This window comes from Saccopteryx leptura, chromosome 9, assembly GCF_036850995.1.
Source record: "Saccopteryx leptura isolate mSacLep1 chromosome 9, mSacLep1_pri_phased_curated, whole genome shotgun sequence".
NCBI classification, from domain to species: Eukaryota; Metazoa; Chordata; class Mammalia; order Chiroptera; family Emballonuridae; genus Saccopteryx; species Saccopteryx leptura.
In genome coordinates, this window is record NC_089511.1 from 18,623,627 (window position 1) to 18,639,742 (window position 16,116).

At 47.2% G+C, this 16,116-nt stretch overlaps 1 protein-coding gene across 2 annotated transcripts in view; it reads left to right on the forward strand.

Annotated features, from left to right (window-relative positions):
* Window positions 1-16,116, forward strand: part of SLC7A6 (solute carrier family 7 member 6) — a 48,757-nt gene continuing 32,641 nt past the window's right edge. Inside the window, exon 1 of one of the 2 annotated variants that reach the window (XM_066348920.1) lies at window positions 1-172. The gene's annotated coding sequence lies outside the window, so the exon portion shown is untranslated. Of the gene's footprint in view, window positions 173-278; window positions 405-16,116 lie in introns of those variants that run through there. The other variant, XM_066348921.1, reaches the window with a different exon arrangement.

Genomic DNA, 16,116 nt, shown 5'->3' on the forward strand with positions numbered 1-16,116 from the left:
CGAAGAGCTGCTGCCCGCAGGCCCCTTGCGGAGCCCGGCGCCCAGTCGCGACGCAGCCGCACGCTGTCGCGATCCGGCGGCTGACGACGTGGCGGGGGCGGGGCCTCAGCCGGCGCGGCGGCAGTGGCGGCGGCGTGACCGGAGCATCCTGGTGGCGCCTGGCCACTGAGAGGTATGGGGCCTCGGTGGGGCGCACGGGGGCAGCTTGGCAGACTAACTCTCCGCGCGGCCCCTGCGGCGCTGCCTCGTGGGGGATGCGGGCCTGGGAGAGGGTGCGGGCCCGGCGGGCCGGGCCCCAAGAGACCCAGGGACGCCGCGGTTGAGAGCGTGCCAGAGCGTGATGCTGAGCGTGTAAGAGGGACCTCCAGCTGGAGCTGACTCCAGGAGTGAGGGAGACCTTGAGTGTAAGAAGGAGCGTGCGAGAAAGACTCCGCGCGCGTGTATGGAGGGGGGAGGGGGAGGGGAGGGGGGGGGCAGAGACACCCTGGACTGGAAGGAGACTGAATGTGTGTGAAACCCTGAGTCCGAGGGTGACTCCATGAGTGTGAGAGACGGTGAGTGTGAGAGACCATGGCGAGAGTAGCCCGGAGCAGGACGCTGACTGTGTGAAACACTGCGGTGTCAGTCCGATGTTATGAAGGAGGACTTGTGCTGTGTGTGAGGGACTAAGAGTAAGACGTAGGGTACAGGACTCCGAGGATGGGAAGGCAGGAACAGCTTCTTGGGGATGCCGTGGGATTGTCCAGTGTCGGGGTTCGAGGGCTGGCCTGCTGGAGTTCGGGAAGGTGGGGGCTCCTGTTATTAGAGCTCTTTCTAGTGACTCCACGCCCTGTCATCTTGTTTGATAATCTCATGTAATAAATGGGAAGAGGTATTTGTGAAACATTCTGAGAATTCACTACGCACTAAGCAAACAGTCTGAGCACTGCTTTGTGTAATGGTCATTTTAAGTAGGAGTCAGTATTTAACAAACGTTTTTGAGTACCACTTGTGTGCACCGTGCTGTGTGCTTGGTGACCCGGTTAAAGAGAATTCAGTCTGTGCTCTTGGTGGAGAAAGAAAGCACTGCCAGGGAATCCAACACAGGGGTGGCAGAAGCCTGAGCCATCTGGGGCTTATCTCTGAAAGCTGTTTTCTGATTTGAAGATCTGGGAGGAGCAGACATTTGAAAGCCCGTGAGTGCTTTCTGAGATCATTTTCACCTCTCTTTTCTGCGAGGTTCTTTCCAGGTTTCCCACATTGCTCAGGTCCCATTTTGTGCTGATTATTTTTACTTCCTGACTTTGGTCTTAGACTGTCATTTATGTTCTTATATTTGACTTTCCTTTCCTGACCAATATGTGAAAAACCACAAGTCTGATTTTCTTCTGTCTTCCTCCTTCCCTGTCTGGCTATGGACGTATTTTTATTACAGACCAAAAATAAATACCAGTTATATGACCAACCTCCCTGGCACCTCTTGGTACAGGAAATTTCCTAACTCTGTCTTATGTGTTTCCTGCTGTAGATTCCAGGATGTGGAAATGTTTCTACCACAGTGACGCAAATGGTGTTCCGAGGACCTGGGACTTAGGGAGCAACAGCTGTCTAGACATGAATGATTTGAGATAACCAAGCTAGTTCTTGGCACGTGTTTGGGCTAGATGCTTTAGTTACACACCTGCTTGTGGGTGTGATGGAACTTCTCAGTAATTGAGTGCTGCCCCCGCCGGGCATGTAAAACTTACTTTTTTCTTTTTTTTTAACAAAGGAAAATAAGGGCTGCTGCTTACTAGTTTCATTTTTTGATAAATTACCTCTTACTCTGTTGCAGAGATTAAATGGCCAAGACAGACAAGTGGAATTAGGCCTTGCTGTGGAGACTTTATTTACTTCGTTTGTGATGAGGCAGCTAATGTAACTATAATGTTTGCTTGTTTCTTCACAGGTGAATATTATTGCTCTGTTCTCTGTTGGATCTTTGAGATTTGGAAAGAGTTTTAGTTCATATTTTACGATATGAACACAATACTAGTAAACAGACTGTTTATTATACAAATAAAGTATATATTATACTATATCTCTTTCTAAAGAGTAAGTGTGCTGGTTTATAATTAAAGGTCTTGCAGTGAGGTTGTTAAAAATAAATAGAAAACCGCCTGACCTGTGGTGGCGCAGTGGATAAAGCGTCGACCTGGAAATGCTGAGGTTGCCGGTTCAAAACCCTGGGCTTGCCTGGTCAAGGCACATATGGGAGTTGATGCTTCCAACTCCTCCCCACCTTCTCTCTCTGTCTCTCTCTCCTCTCTCTCTCCCACTCTGTCTCTCTCTCTCCCTTTCTCTTTCCTCTCTAAAATGAATAAATTAAAAAAAAAGAAAGCAATCAATGAACAACTAAGGTGTTGCAACGCACAATGAAAAACTAATGATTGATGCTTCTCATCTCTCTCCGTTCCTGTCTGTCTGTCCCTGTCTATCCCTCTCTCTGACTCGCTCTGTCTCTGTTTAAAAAAATAAATAAATAAATAAATAACTAAATAGAAAACCAAAGTCATGGAAAAGACTAGATAGCAAATACTGTTGAAAAGTAAGGGTATTTATGCACTGCTGGAGCTGAATTTGATCTTTTTTTTTTTTTTTTTTTTTTGTATTTTTCTGAAGCTGGAAACGGGGAGAGACAGCCAGACAGACTCCCGCATGCACCCGACCAGGATCTACCCGGCATGCCCACCAGGGGCGACGCTCTGCCCACCAGTGGGCGATGCTCTGCCCCTCCAGGGCATCGCTCTGTCGCGACCAGAGCCACTCTAGCACCTGGGGCAGAGACCAAGGAGCCATCCCCAGCGCCCGGGCCATCTTTGCTCCAATGGAGCCTTGGCTTCGGGAGGGGAAGAGAGAGACAGAGAGGAAGGAGGGAGGGGGGTGGAGAAGCAAATGGGCGCTTCTCCTATGTGCCCTGGCCGGGAATCGAACCCGGGTCCCCCGCACGCCAGGCCGATGCTCTACCGCTGAGCCAACCGGCCAGGGCTTGAATTTGATCTTGAGTTTCCTGGTATCCCATGTAAAAAGGCCAACATAAAGAGTTACATCGGTTTTGTTATTTGATACAAGTACAATAAATATATATATTTTAAAGTTTAAGCATTAAATATTTAATGCATACTCATTGTGGAAAATTTATAAGGCTTAAGAAGTTAAAAAAAAAAATCCTCTGTGTTTTCACCACAGTTAAGATTTTGGTATATTTCTCTCTCTCTCTCTCTTTTTTTTTTTTTTTTTTTGGTATTTTTCCGAAGTGGGAAACAGGGAGGCAGTCAGACAAGACTCCCGCATGTGCCCGACCGGGATCCACCCGGCATGCCCACCAGGGGGCGATGCTCTGCCCATCTTGGGGCGTCGCTCTGCCGCAATCAGAGCCATTCTAGCGCCTGAGGCAGAGGCCACAGAGCCATCCCCAGCATCCGGGCAAACTTTGCTCCAATGGAGCCTTGGCTGCGGGAGGGGAAGAGAGAGACAGAGAGGAAGGAGAGGGGGAGGGGTGAAGAAGCAGATGGGCGCTTCTCATGTGTGCCCTGGCCGGGAATCAAACCTGGGACTCCTGCATGCCAGGCCAACGCTCTACCACTGAGCCAACCTGCCAGGGCAGGGTATATTTCTCAACAGCATTTTTCCCCCGTAGTCATCAGTTATAACACCAGCTCATAAAATATTCTTGGTAATTGAACTTTGAGAGTTTATATTTATTTATTTATTTATTTTTACAGAGACGGAGAGAGGGATAGATAGAGACAGACAGACAGGAACAAAGAGAGATGAGAAGCATCAATCATTAGTATCTCGTTGCCACACCTTAGTTGTTCATTGATTGCTTTCTCATATGTGCCTTGACCGTGGGTCTACAGCAGGCCGAGTAACTCCTTGCTCAAGCCAGCGACCTTTGCCCAAACCAGATGAGCCCATGCTCAAACTGGCAACCTCAGGGTCTCGAACCTGGGTCCTCCGCATCCCAGTCCAACACTCTGTTCCCTGCACCACCCCTGATCAGGTGGTAATTGAACTTTGAAAGAGCCTCCTCCCCCCAAAAAATTTGCATATAGTAGGTTTTTTTTGTTTTTTTTTTTTGCATTTTTCTGAAGCTGGAAACAGGGAGAGACAGTCAGACAGACTCCCGCATGCGTCCGACCGGGATCCACCCGGCACGCCCACCATGGGGCGCCGCTCTGCCCACCAGGGGGCGATGCTCTGCCCATCCTGGGCGTCGCCATGTTGCGACCAGAGCCACTCTAGCGCCTGAGGCGGAGGCCACAGAGCCATCCCCAGCGCCCAGGCCATCTTTGCTCCAATGGAGCCTTGGCTGCGGGAGGGGAAGAGAGAGACAGAGAGGAAGGTGCGGCAGAGGGGTGGAGAAGCAAATGGGCGCTTCTGTGTGCCCTGGCCGGGAATCGAACCCGGGTCCTCTGCATGCTAGGCCGACGCTCTACCGCTGAGCCAACCGGCCAGGGCCGCATATAGTAGTTTTATGGTTGATTTTCATAAAGAAATTTTAGTGGTCTGGTGAATTCCCTTATTATCTGCTGCAGGAGCTTGGAAAATAGTATGAAAATCTATTAGAAAGCTACATTGTAGCCCTGGCCAGTTGGCTCAGTGGTAGAGCGTCGGCCTGGCATGCAGGAGTCCCGGATTCGATTCCCGGCCAGGGCACACAGGAGAAGCGCCCATCTGCTTCTCCACCCCTCCCCCTCTCCTTCCTTTCTATCTTCCCATCCCGCAGCCAGGGCTCCATTGGAGTGGGGTTGGCCCAAGCACTGGGGATGGCTCTGTGGCCTCTGCCTCAGGCGCTAAATGGCTCTGGTAGCAGCAGAGCGACACCCCAGATGGGCAGAGCATTGTCCCCTGGTGGGCATGCCGGGTGGATCCTGGTCGGGCGCATGCAGGAGTCTGCCTGACTGCCTCCCGTTTCCAACTTCAGAAAAATACAGAAGAAAAAAAAAGAAAGCTACATTGTGGGCTTACAAGTGGGGTTTAATACTGGTTTTTCAAGACAGGAACTTAAAGGGTGCATTGAATGATTTAATGGAAATTGTTTTCAGCAGTAATTTTAAAGACTGCATATTGGCCCTGGCCGGGTGGCTTAGTTTACTGGAAGATCGTCCCTTTATGTCAAGGTTGTGGGTTCGATCCCTGGCCAGAGCATATATAAGAATCAACCAATGAATTCATAAGTAAGTGGAACAACACATTGATTTTTTTTTCTCTCTCTCTAAAAAAATCATTAAAATAAAGAGACTGAGAGATGGATAACTGTGTATGATGTTCATATTCTTTTATCATCTGAATTAAAATTGAAGGCACAAGGATGGCCAATTCAGAGATGATGTGGTGGAATTTTTTTTTTTTTTAATTCTGTAAAAGGAGGGTAGGCAGAGACAGACTCCTGCATGCGCCACAGAATGGGATCCCACCCCGCAAGCCCACTAGGGAGTGATGCTCTGCCCATCTGGGGCATTGCTTGGTTGCTCAGCAACCGAGATCTTCTTAGTGCCTGAGGCAGAGGCCATGGAGCCATCTTCAGCGCCTGGGGCCAACCACCTCCAGTCCAGCCATGGCTGCAGGAGGGAAGAGAGAGAGAAGCGAGAGGGGGAAAGGGAGAGAAGCAGATGGATGCTTCTCCTGTGTGCCCTAATAGGGAATTGAACCCAGGACATCCACACTCTGGGCAGATGTTTTACCACTGAGCAAACCGGCCAGAGTGATATGGTAGAATTTTGTTACATCCTTCCTCTCTACAAATATCAGGCTATCTTTGTATAAGAGATTTTCATCCCGTGTTTGCAAAAGGTCTGCAAGTCTACTCTGTGGAGACAGGATTAACAATGCATCTCACACAGTAATCCACTGCTTTTTTTTTTTAATATTTTTTATTTATTCATTTTAGAGAGGAGAGACAGACAGACAGACAGACAGAAAGGAGGAGCAAGAAGCATCAATTCCCATATGTGCCTTGACCAGGCAAGCCCAGGGTTTTGAACCGGCGACCTCAGTGTTTCCAGGTCAACACTTTATCCTCTGCGCCACCACAGGTCAGGCAATCCACTGCTTTTTTGAGAGTATATGTAGAGACTGTTGTGACCAGGTAAAGGCAGATGAATTAAAAACCATTATTGTAGTCATACCAGCTTTTCATAAGTTTTTTTTCTACTTTATCACCTGTTACCTGAAAAACAAGTACTGTGACAAAATGATAGGAAGCACTCAGTGTCTTAGATTCTCTGACTGATCACTCCTTTCTCTCTCTCTTTCTCTTTTTGGATGAGTTTTTTTTTTTTTTTTTTTTTTTTTGTATTTTTCTGAAGCTGGAAACGAGGAGAGACAGTCAGACAGACTCCCGCATGCGCCTTGGCTGCGGGAGGGGAAAAGAGAGACAGAGAGGAAGGGGGGGTGGAGAAGCAAATGGGCGCTTCTCCTATGTGCCCTGGCCGGGAATCGAACCCAGGTCCCCCGCACGCCAGGCCAATGCTCTACCGCTGAGCCAACCGGCCAGGGCTGGATGAGTTTTCTTTAGTTAAGCCTTTGTTGCTGTTTTTCTCGGGAGCAGGTGGCTCAAGGTGTTTGACTTTCAGTAGGGTTTGTTATGTCTTTTATGTTCTTTTCTTTTTTCTTTTTTCTTTCGATTTTCTGAAGCTGGAAACGGGGAGAGACAGTCAGATAGACTCCCGCATGCGCCCGACCAGGATCCACCCGGCACACCCACCAGGGGGCGACGCTCTGCCCACCAGGGGGTGACGCTCTGCCACGACCAGAGCCACTCTAGGGCCTGGGGCAGAGGCCAAGGAGCCATCCCCAGCGCCCGGGCCATCTTTGCTCCAATGGAGCCTTGGCTGCGAGAGGGGAAGAGAAAGACAGAGAGGAAGGAGGGGGGGTGGGGAGAAGCAAATGGGCGCTTCTCCTATGTGCTCTGGCTGGGAATCGAACCCGGGTACCCCGCATGCCAGGCCGATGCTCTACCGCTGAGCCAACCGGCCAGGGCCTGTCTTTTATGTTCTTGATATATTTTTATTCACTGATCATGGACTGAGTACAGATCCTGTTCTAGGCCTTGTATTGGGTGCTGCTAAAACAGACAAAAAGTTCATAGACTAGTTGGGAGAGACTGAATGTTAAGTAAATGCAACAATAGAGTGAGGTGGCTGCTAAGGCCACCATGTACTATAAACCTTAGGGGTACATGGAGATATATAGAAAAGATGGCAGGCAGGATATTGAGGAAAAGGTGGGAGAAGAAGAGTGTTAGAGACAGTGCTCAGTATGAACAAAGATGGGTCTGTCAGATTGGCTCTGGGGTTTAGGAAACTGCAAGTAATTCATTGTGACTGGTTGTAGGCGGGACCGTATGCAGCAGGGGATCTAGCGATAAGGCCCAGCTAAGAAGGTTGGAATTGGTCCTAAAGGTTTTCATACCTGAGAGAGGGTTCCCAACTGAGCTCTGATACTGAGTAGATAGTAGGAGCCAAAGCTGTTCCTTCCCCCCTGTTGGAAGTCTGTCTGCCACCTCTGACTTGCCCCCATTTCCTGCTTGGAGGTAAGTCCTATTGCAGGTGCCAATTTTATTTTTCTCCGAATTCACATAACTACTTAGACAAGAACTATGTTGAGGCATTCCATTTTCAGGTCTAGATCCTTGTTGATTTTATGTGTACTTGTTCTATTGATGACAGAGAGATGTGTTGAATCTCCAACTTAATTGTGGATTTGTCTGTTTCTCCTTTCAGACCTATCAGTTTTGCTTCATGTATTTTGAAACTGTGTTTTGGAGGATATATACGTTTAGAATTGACCTCTTTACCATTATGTATTGTCCCTCTTTATCCCTAGCAATATTTCTTACTCTGGTCTATTTTGTCTCATGTTACTATAGCTACTCTACCTTTCTTTTGATTACTGTTTGCATGGTTTATTTTTTCCCCATCTTTTTTACCTGTAACTTATTTGTATCTTTTTTAAGTAGTGGGTTTCCTTTAGACTGCATATTGGATTTTGCATTTTTAGGTAACCTATCAGTGTCTATTGTTTAATTGGTATGTTTAGATCATTTACCTGTCATGTTATTTGTGGTATGGTTGGATTGGAATCTGCTCTCTTGCTAGCTGTCTTCTGTTTTCTATTTGTTTCATATGTTCTTTGTTTCTTCTTCTGCCTACTTTTGGATTATTTTTTATGATCTGTTTTATCTCCACAGTTGGCTTATTATTTATACCTCTTATTTATTTTGTATCGGTTGTCCTAGTTTTACAATATATGTCTTTAATTAATCACAGTCTACTTTAAGTAATATTACGTAATTTCACATACAAGAACTGAAGAGCAGCGTAACTCTCAATTCTTATCTTTGTACTATTGTCATACATTTTATTTTTACGTGTGTTATGAATCCACAGTTCATTGCTACTGTTTTTGCTTTAGGTGGTCAATTATATTCTAAAGCAATTAAAAATAAACAGAAAAACAGTATTTTAAAAAATATTTACCTCAGACCATTCAATATTTTCCTACAACTCTTGGAGGCTCTATTCTGTTGTATTTTTTTCACTATTTCCCATTTTGACTCTTATAGTTTTCATTTCTCTACTGAAATCACACACATCTGTTCCTGAATGCCGTCCAGCTTTTCCATGAGAACATTGAATGTATTAATTGTTAACCTAAAAATAAAAGTTCAATGTAAGAAGCACTTGAGGTCCAAAAACAATAGTATTGATCCAGGTAGAGACCATTAGGAGGTGAAGGTAAGAGATATTTATGAGAAAGGGGAGGGGAATAATGACATGAATAGAAGCAAGGAATTTTTATGGGGGTTAGTAAGTAAAGAAGGAATTTCTATAGGTGCAGATAAACTAGCATTGTAGTACTAATCCTGAAGAATGTCTTTAAATTTCAGGCCCAGTCCAAAGGTTATTTTACCCATTCTTAACATTCCAAAGGTTTGAGGACTAAGATGTACAGAGTGCCTTTGGAATGAGAGCCCCTACTCCATGTTAAAGTGACTTAGTTTATATTATTTTTCACATAATCATAGTTATTTTGAATTCCCTATTGATAATTTCAGTATCTCGGTCGTCTCTAAGTCTTATCCTATTGACTACTTTGCCTGGTGATAGTGCGTTGCTTTCTTGCTTTTTTGTGTTGCTTGTAATTTGTTATTGATTGCCAGACATAGTATATGGAATAGCAGAAACAGGTATATAGCATAAATTCTGGGAAATGGGTACACCTTTCCTTTATTAGGATGTTAATGTGGAAGTTTGAGTCAGTTAGGAGGTGAGTTGTGTTTGAGTTTTGTTGTATGGTTGCCTTTGGGCACCAAAGGCTTCAAATTCCTCTGGTGTTTCTGTGCAGTTTAGGGTTGGTTTGCTGGGGGGAGGGTCTCTCCTCAGGGTTTCTGCTCCAACTTTAGCTTTAGGCCGTTTGCACCTGTGCCTCAAGGCACACGGTACCACAGCAGTCTTGTTTATGGGTACTTGCTAACTTGGTGGTGGAGAGCAGAAGGGTTCTCAGTTATTTTGGGTCAGCTTGTCTTAGACGGGCCCTGTTTACCTAGTCTGGGTGTGTGTGTATCTTTCTGGGTTATCCTGTTTTTCCCCCAGAGGTAGGACACCTCTAATGGTCTAGATCAGAATTTCCTGTCCCAGCTGCTTTGAGGGGTAGCAGACTTTACTGCCCTTTCCCCAGGTGGTTAAGATTTTTATTCTTAGAGACAGGACCACGTAGACCTTTGTATTCTTCCCAGAGTAGTGGCTGCTTTCTCCAGGCTAGCATGACTGTGAGGCTTCCTCGGGTCTCCTGCCCAGTATTTCTTATCATCCACTGAGGTTTGTGAAGAAGAACCTAGTGTCTATGGCTCTTGCTAACCCACACCTGACCTTAAGTATTATTGGAAATTGTATCTGAACTCTTCTTTCCTTCCTTGATGTTGATCCCATCATTCTCCCTCTGCCACAGCTGAGCCAGAACTTGCATCTCTCATTGAAGGTGCTGATTTTTTTTTTTTAAATTTAAGACCAGTTGGTTGTGTTGTAACCTCAGTTCACTGATGGCTTCAAAGAAAGTTATGGTTTTGTTTATTATTTGCCTCTTTCTTGTTATAGGAGGGGGAGTGATGTGTTTATCAGCCTTATATATCCTAAATCAGGGGTCGGGAACCTTTTTGGTTGAGAGAGCCATGAACGCCACATATTTTAAAATGTAATTCCATGAGAGCCATACAATGACCCATGTACGTTAGGCAATATCCAATAAAAATTTGGTGTTGTCCTGGAGGACAGCTGTGATTGACTCCAGCTACCTGCAACCATGAACATGAGCAGTAGGAAATGAATGGATTGTAATACATGAGAATGTTTATATATGTATATATATATTTTTTAACAGAGACAGAGAGTCAGAGAGAGGGATAGACAGACAGGAATGGAGAGATGAGAAGCATCAATCGTTAGTTTTTTGTTGTTGTTGTTGTTGTTTTCTGAAGCTGGAAACAGGGAGGCAGTTAGACAGACTCCGACTTACGCTAGACCGGGATCCACCCCAGGCCCACCAGTGGGCGATACTCTGCCCCTCCGGGGCGTCGCTCTGTCACGACCAGAGCTACTCTAGGGCCTGGGGCAGAGGCCAAGGAGCCATCCCCAGCGCCCAGGCCATCTTTTGCTCCAATGGAGCCTTGACTGTGGGAGGGGAAGAGAGAGACAGAGAGGAAGGAGAGGGGGAGGGGTGGAGAAGCAGATGGGCGCCTCTCCTATGTGCTCTGGCTGGGAATCGAACCCGGGACTTCCGCACGCCAGGCCGACGCTCTACCACTGAGCCAACCGGCCAGGGCCAATCGTTAGTTTTTTGTTGCGACACCTTAGTTGTTCATTGATTGCTTTCTCATATGTGCCTTGACCGCGGGCCTTCAGCAGACCGAATAACCCCTTGCTCAAGCCAGCGACCTTGGGCCCAAACTGGTGAGCTTTGCTCAAACCAGATGAGCCCGTGCTCAAGCTGGCAACCTCGGGGTCTCGAACCTGGGGTCTCGAACCTGGGTTCTCTGCATCCCAGTCCGACACTCTATCCACTGTGCCACCGTCTGGTCAGGCTAAAACATTACAATTAAAGTATATAAAACATATACCCATATGCCTGACCAGGTGGTGGTGCAGTAGATAGAGAAAGTTGACCTGAAACACTGAGGACTCAGGTTTGAAACTTCGAGGTTGCTAGCTTGAGAGCAGGGTCACTGGCTAGAGTGTGAAATCATAGACATGATCCCATAGTAGCTGGCTTGAGCCCAAGGTTGCTGGCTTGAGCAAGGGATCACTCTAACCACTGCACCACCGCCTAGTCAGGCTGTTTTATATTTGTAACATTATTTTTTTTTATTAAAGATTTGTCTGGGAGCCAGATGTAGCCATCAAAAGAGCCACATCTGGCTCGCGAGCCATAGGTTCCCGACCCCTGTCCTAAATGGATGTTTGAAGTACGGGAAATTCCATTTTATACTATATTTTCTTTTCCTATGAAATGAGCTTACCTCTCTTTTTTCCTCTCTGTGATATTATGATTAAATACATATTGGGTCTTCATCCACTGTTTCTGACACATAGCTTCTGTAATTTCTTATATAAGAGCCATAGGAGTGTTTATGTTATGTTATGTTTTTTAATATTTTAATTTTTAATTTATTTTGGAGAGAGAGAAACACCAATTTGTTGTTCCACTTATTTATGCATTCATTCATTGATTCTTGTATGTGTTCTCACTAGGGAGTGAACCTACAACCTTGGTATATGGGGATTGTAAAGCCAGTATACAAGGCCAGGGCCACCATCACAGCAACCTGGCCCAAGCAGGTTCACATTGGATTCGGACAGTCAGTAAAGAAATAATGGAGCCAAAAACTGATGGGCCATCATCTTTAATCCTAGCTTGCACCTGGCGGGCAAGTAAAAACACACACTGGGCTCCAAAACCCACTCATTCAGTGCTCACAAAGCTACTGACTTATCCGAGATTCCTAGAATCAAAGGTTTCTAGCTCACCAGACTTTATTCACCTCTGTTCCCCATCTCCTTCCTTCTCCCTACACAAACTGCACAAACTGGCTTCTCACTCAACACTCTGCCATCTTGGCTGCTTCTCCTGGCCTCCTCCATGTGGCCTTTCTCTGCTCTCTGCTCTCTAATGCTAATCTTAGGAACCAAGAGCGCAAGCTCCCGTTCTGCCCCCACTTTATAGTGTAGCTTCATAACCTTTAATCCAATATACAAAATCGGGGAAGTCTCTAATACAAAGTCACTTCTGTGAGGCATGATGGGATTGCACCACCCCACATCAAAAAGGGTGGGAAAGGCTTAATCCTAAAACCAAGCCCCAGGCTATAAGGATCCTGCCTGCCCACAGCCTGCCCCCAACACACATTAATATCACCTGGGCAACGGCTTCCCTGTGGGCAGCGCCATCTTTAACAAAGTTAGCATAATATATTTTATCTGCCAAACAATCCACCCCTATGCTCACTTTACTACCCACAATCTATATCACCAGCATCCCTGTGTAAGAAAATTAGGCACATTACACAAATTACAACAGTATAAATCATACAGTTTCAACAATCACAAAGGTACACTTCACCAGTCTCTGAGCACTTTGCCCAAAACGCAAAATGTCCTCAACATTCTTTCTAGCCATGGGAAAAGCTTCCCGGGGCAGGGGAGTGCTTCCAGCAAAGCCATCCCCTACCCCCATCAGGGTATTTCACATTGTCCAAAATCCGTAAGTCCATTCAACAAAGGAGCCAGTGCCCACTCCGATCGTAGTCCAGGAAATCAGTCCATGCACATGAGACCTCAGCCACCCCCCTCATCCCTGCCGTCCTGGCAGGTCTTACACTGTCCCAAAGAGGAGCACATGGCAATGCAGTCAGCATTTCCATCTCTGCTCCGGAGGGCATGATAGCGTCCAGTCCTATATCCCAAAATCGCAGACCTACCAGGGCCGTAGTAGGTGATCCTTCCAGCTGGGCTCTCATCTTCTGGAGACTGCGATTGCAACTCCAGCCTGATTCTCCTCATCCTCCAAAGAGGAACTGAAAACACCAGCTCCCGTTGCCGGTCTCAAGCCCTGGGCTGCCGCAGCCTTCTGCTCTGGACCTGGCCTCAGCCCGGCCTCCTGCCGTGGCTGGCTCTCTACAACATCCAGGGCAATCTGCAACTCATGAACCTGTGAATCCTCCTCCAGCAGCTGCCCCAATTCCAGGCGAATCTCGCAAACCTGGTCGGCCTCCTCCTCCAGCGCTTCCTCCAGCTCCAGGGTCAGCATCTGTTTCTCCCGCGTTTGCTCCAGCTCCTTCCACTGCTCAGTTTGCAGGTCCCGGGCGGCCTCTTCCACAGAGCTCTCGGTTTCCTCACGCATGGCTATAAAAGTCAGCCAGCCTATGATCCCCAAAAGGACAGCCATGGGGAACCATAACAGCAGCCAGTCCTCTACTCCACCGCTCAAAGGTGGTGGTGGCTCCTTGTCGATCTGTATCAAATCCTGCCACAGACTACGCCAAATGTAAAGCCAGTATATAAGGCCAGGGCCACCATCACAGCAGCCTGGCCAAGCAGGTTCACATTGGATTCGGACAGTCAGTAAAGAAATAATGCAGCCAAAAACTGATAGGCCATCATCTTTAATCCTAGCTTGCACCTGGCGGGCAAGTAAAAACACACACTGGGCTCCAAAACCCACTCATTCAGTGCTCACAAAGCTACTGACTTATCCGAGTTTCCTAGAATCAAAGGTTTCTAGCTCACCAGACTTTATTCACCTCTGTTCCCCATCTTCTTCCTTCTCCCTACACAAACTGCACAAACTGGCTTCTCACTCAACACTCTGCCATCTTGGCTGCTTCTCCTGGCCTCCTCCACGTGGCCTTTCTCTGCTCTCTGCTCTTTAATGCTAATCTTAGGAACCAAGAGCGCAAGCTCCCGTTCTGCCCCCACTTTATAGTGTAGCTTCATAACCTTTAATCCAATATACAAAATCGAGGAAGTCTCTAATACAAAGTCACTTCTCTGAGGCATGGTGGGATTGCACCACCCCACATCAAAAAGGGTGGGAGGCCCTACCCTTACTCAGTGATAGAGCGTCGGCCTGGCGTGCAGGAGTCCCGGGTTTGATTCCTGGCCAAGGCACACAGGAGAAGCGCCCATCTGCTTCTCTACCCCCCCCCCCCTTTCCTCTCTGTCTCTCTCTTCCCCTCCTGCAGCCGAGGCTCCATTGGAGCAAGGTTGGCCCGGGCACTAAGGATGGCTCTGCGGCCTCTGCCTCAGGTGCTAGAATGGCTCTGGTGGCAACAGAGCGACGCCCCCTGGTGGGTGTGCCGGGTGAATCCTGGTCAGGCGCATGCGGTGCATGCGGGAGTCTGTCTGACTGCCTCCCATTTCCAACTTCAGAAAAATACAAAAAAAAAAAAAAAGGTGGGAAAGACTTAATCCTAAAACCAAGCCCCAGGCTACAAGGATCCTGCCTGCCCCCAACACACATTAATATCACCTGGGCGAAGCTTCCCTGTGGGCAGCACCATCTTTAACAAAGTGAGCATAATATATTTTATCTGCCAAACAGGGATGATGCTGTAACCAACTAGGTTACCTGGCTACAGCATAGGGGAATTTTTTTTTTAAATGAGAGGCAGGGAGGCAGACAGACAGATTCCCGCATGTGCCTCACCCAGGATCCACCCGGCAAGCCCCCTACAGGGTGATGCTTCTCCCTATCTAGGGCCACTGCTCCGTTGCTTAGCATCCGAGCTATTTTAGCCCCTGAGGCAGACCATGGAGCCATCCTGAACACCGAGGGCCAACTTACTCAAGCCTAGGGCCAACTTACTCAAACCAGTTGAGCTATGGCTGAAGAGGGGAAGAGAGAGAAAGAAGGGGGGAGGGGTGGAGAAGCAGATGGTCTCTTCTGTGTTGCCTGACTGGGAATTTAACCGGGAACTTCCACACACTGGGCTAATGCTCTACTGCTGATCCAACCAGCCAGGGCAGAATTTTAAATTTTATTTTATTTATTCATTTTAGAAAGGAGAGAGAGATAGAGAGAGAGAAGGGGGGAGGAGCAGGAAGCATCAACTCCTTATGTGCCTTGACCAGGCAAGCCCAGGGTTTCGAACTGGCGACCTCAGCATTTCCAGGTCAACGCTTTATCCACTGCGCCACCACAGGTCAGGCCAGAATTTTATATATATATATATATATATAATATTATTTTATTTTAAAGATTTTATTTATTCCTTTTAGAGAAGGGGGTAGAGAGGAGGGGGAAGAGCAGGAAGCATCAACTCCTATATGTGCCTTGACTGGGCAAGCCCAGGGTTTCAAACCGGCAATCTCAGCGTTCCAGGTCGACGCTTTGTCCACTGTGCCACCACAGGTTAGGCTATATATATAATATTTAATTTTGTTTCTGAAATAGCTCCAGAGCCATAAAGGTGAAGTGGATGTCTTCTGTTATTTGTATTATAAGCCCCTTTCAACATACCCGGCTTTATGTTAATCAGGTCATTTTTGGAAAGCATCTAAATCTTCTAAGATTGGGGGCTGGTTGGCAAGGCACCAACCCTGTGATTAGAGTTGGAACTTTCAGACCAGTCCCAGCCTGGTCTGAAGAGTCCCAGCCTGAGTCTGGAAGCGGGGAGAAGCTGGAGGTTGAAGCAATCACCAATGATCAAATCATTTACGCCTTTGTAATGAGGCCTCCATAAAAAATCCAAAGGGACAGGGTTTGAGAGCTTCTGGGTTGGTGAACCTGTGGAGGTAGGTGCTGGGAGAGAGTGGTGTACCCAGAGAGAGCATGGAATAGGAGGAGGCTGGAGTGGTACTGGGGCCAGTTTTCTGCTTGTGTCTGTGTTTCATTGGGTTAAAAAGAGCAGAGCAGCCCAGGTCTGTCTCTACCTGACTCATGTGAGAACATAAGCTCCTCAGCTGTTTCCTTGTTTTGTTTTCATGGCTGCCTGGGCTCACCTGACAGACACGTGAAAACAAATATGTCCCCGTGTGCCTGCATAGGGAAACACACAGGCTTGGTGCCAGGAGTGAAAGGAAAGTGGTGTAGCCTTAC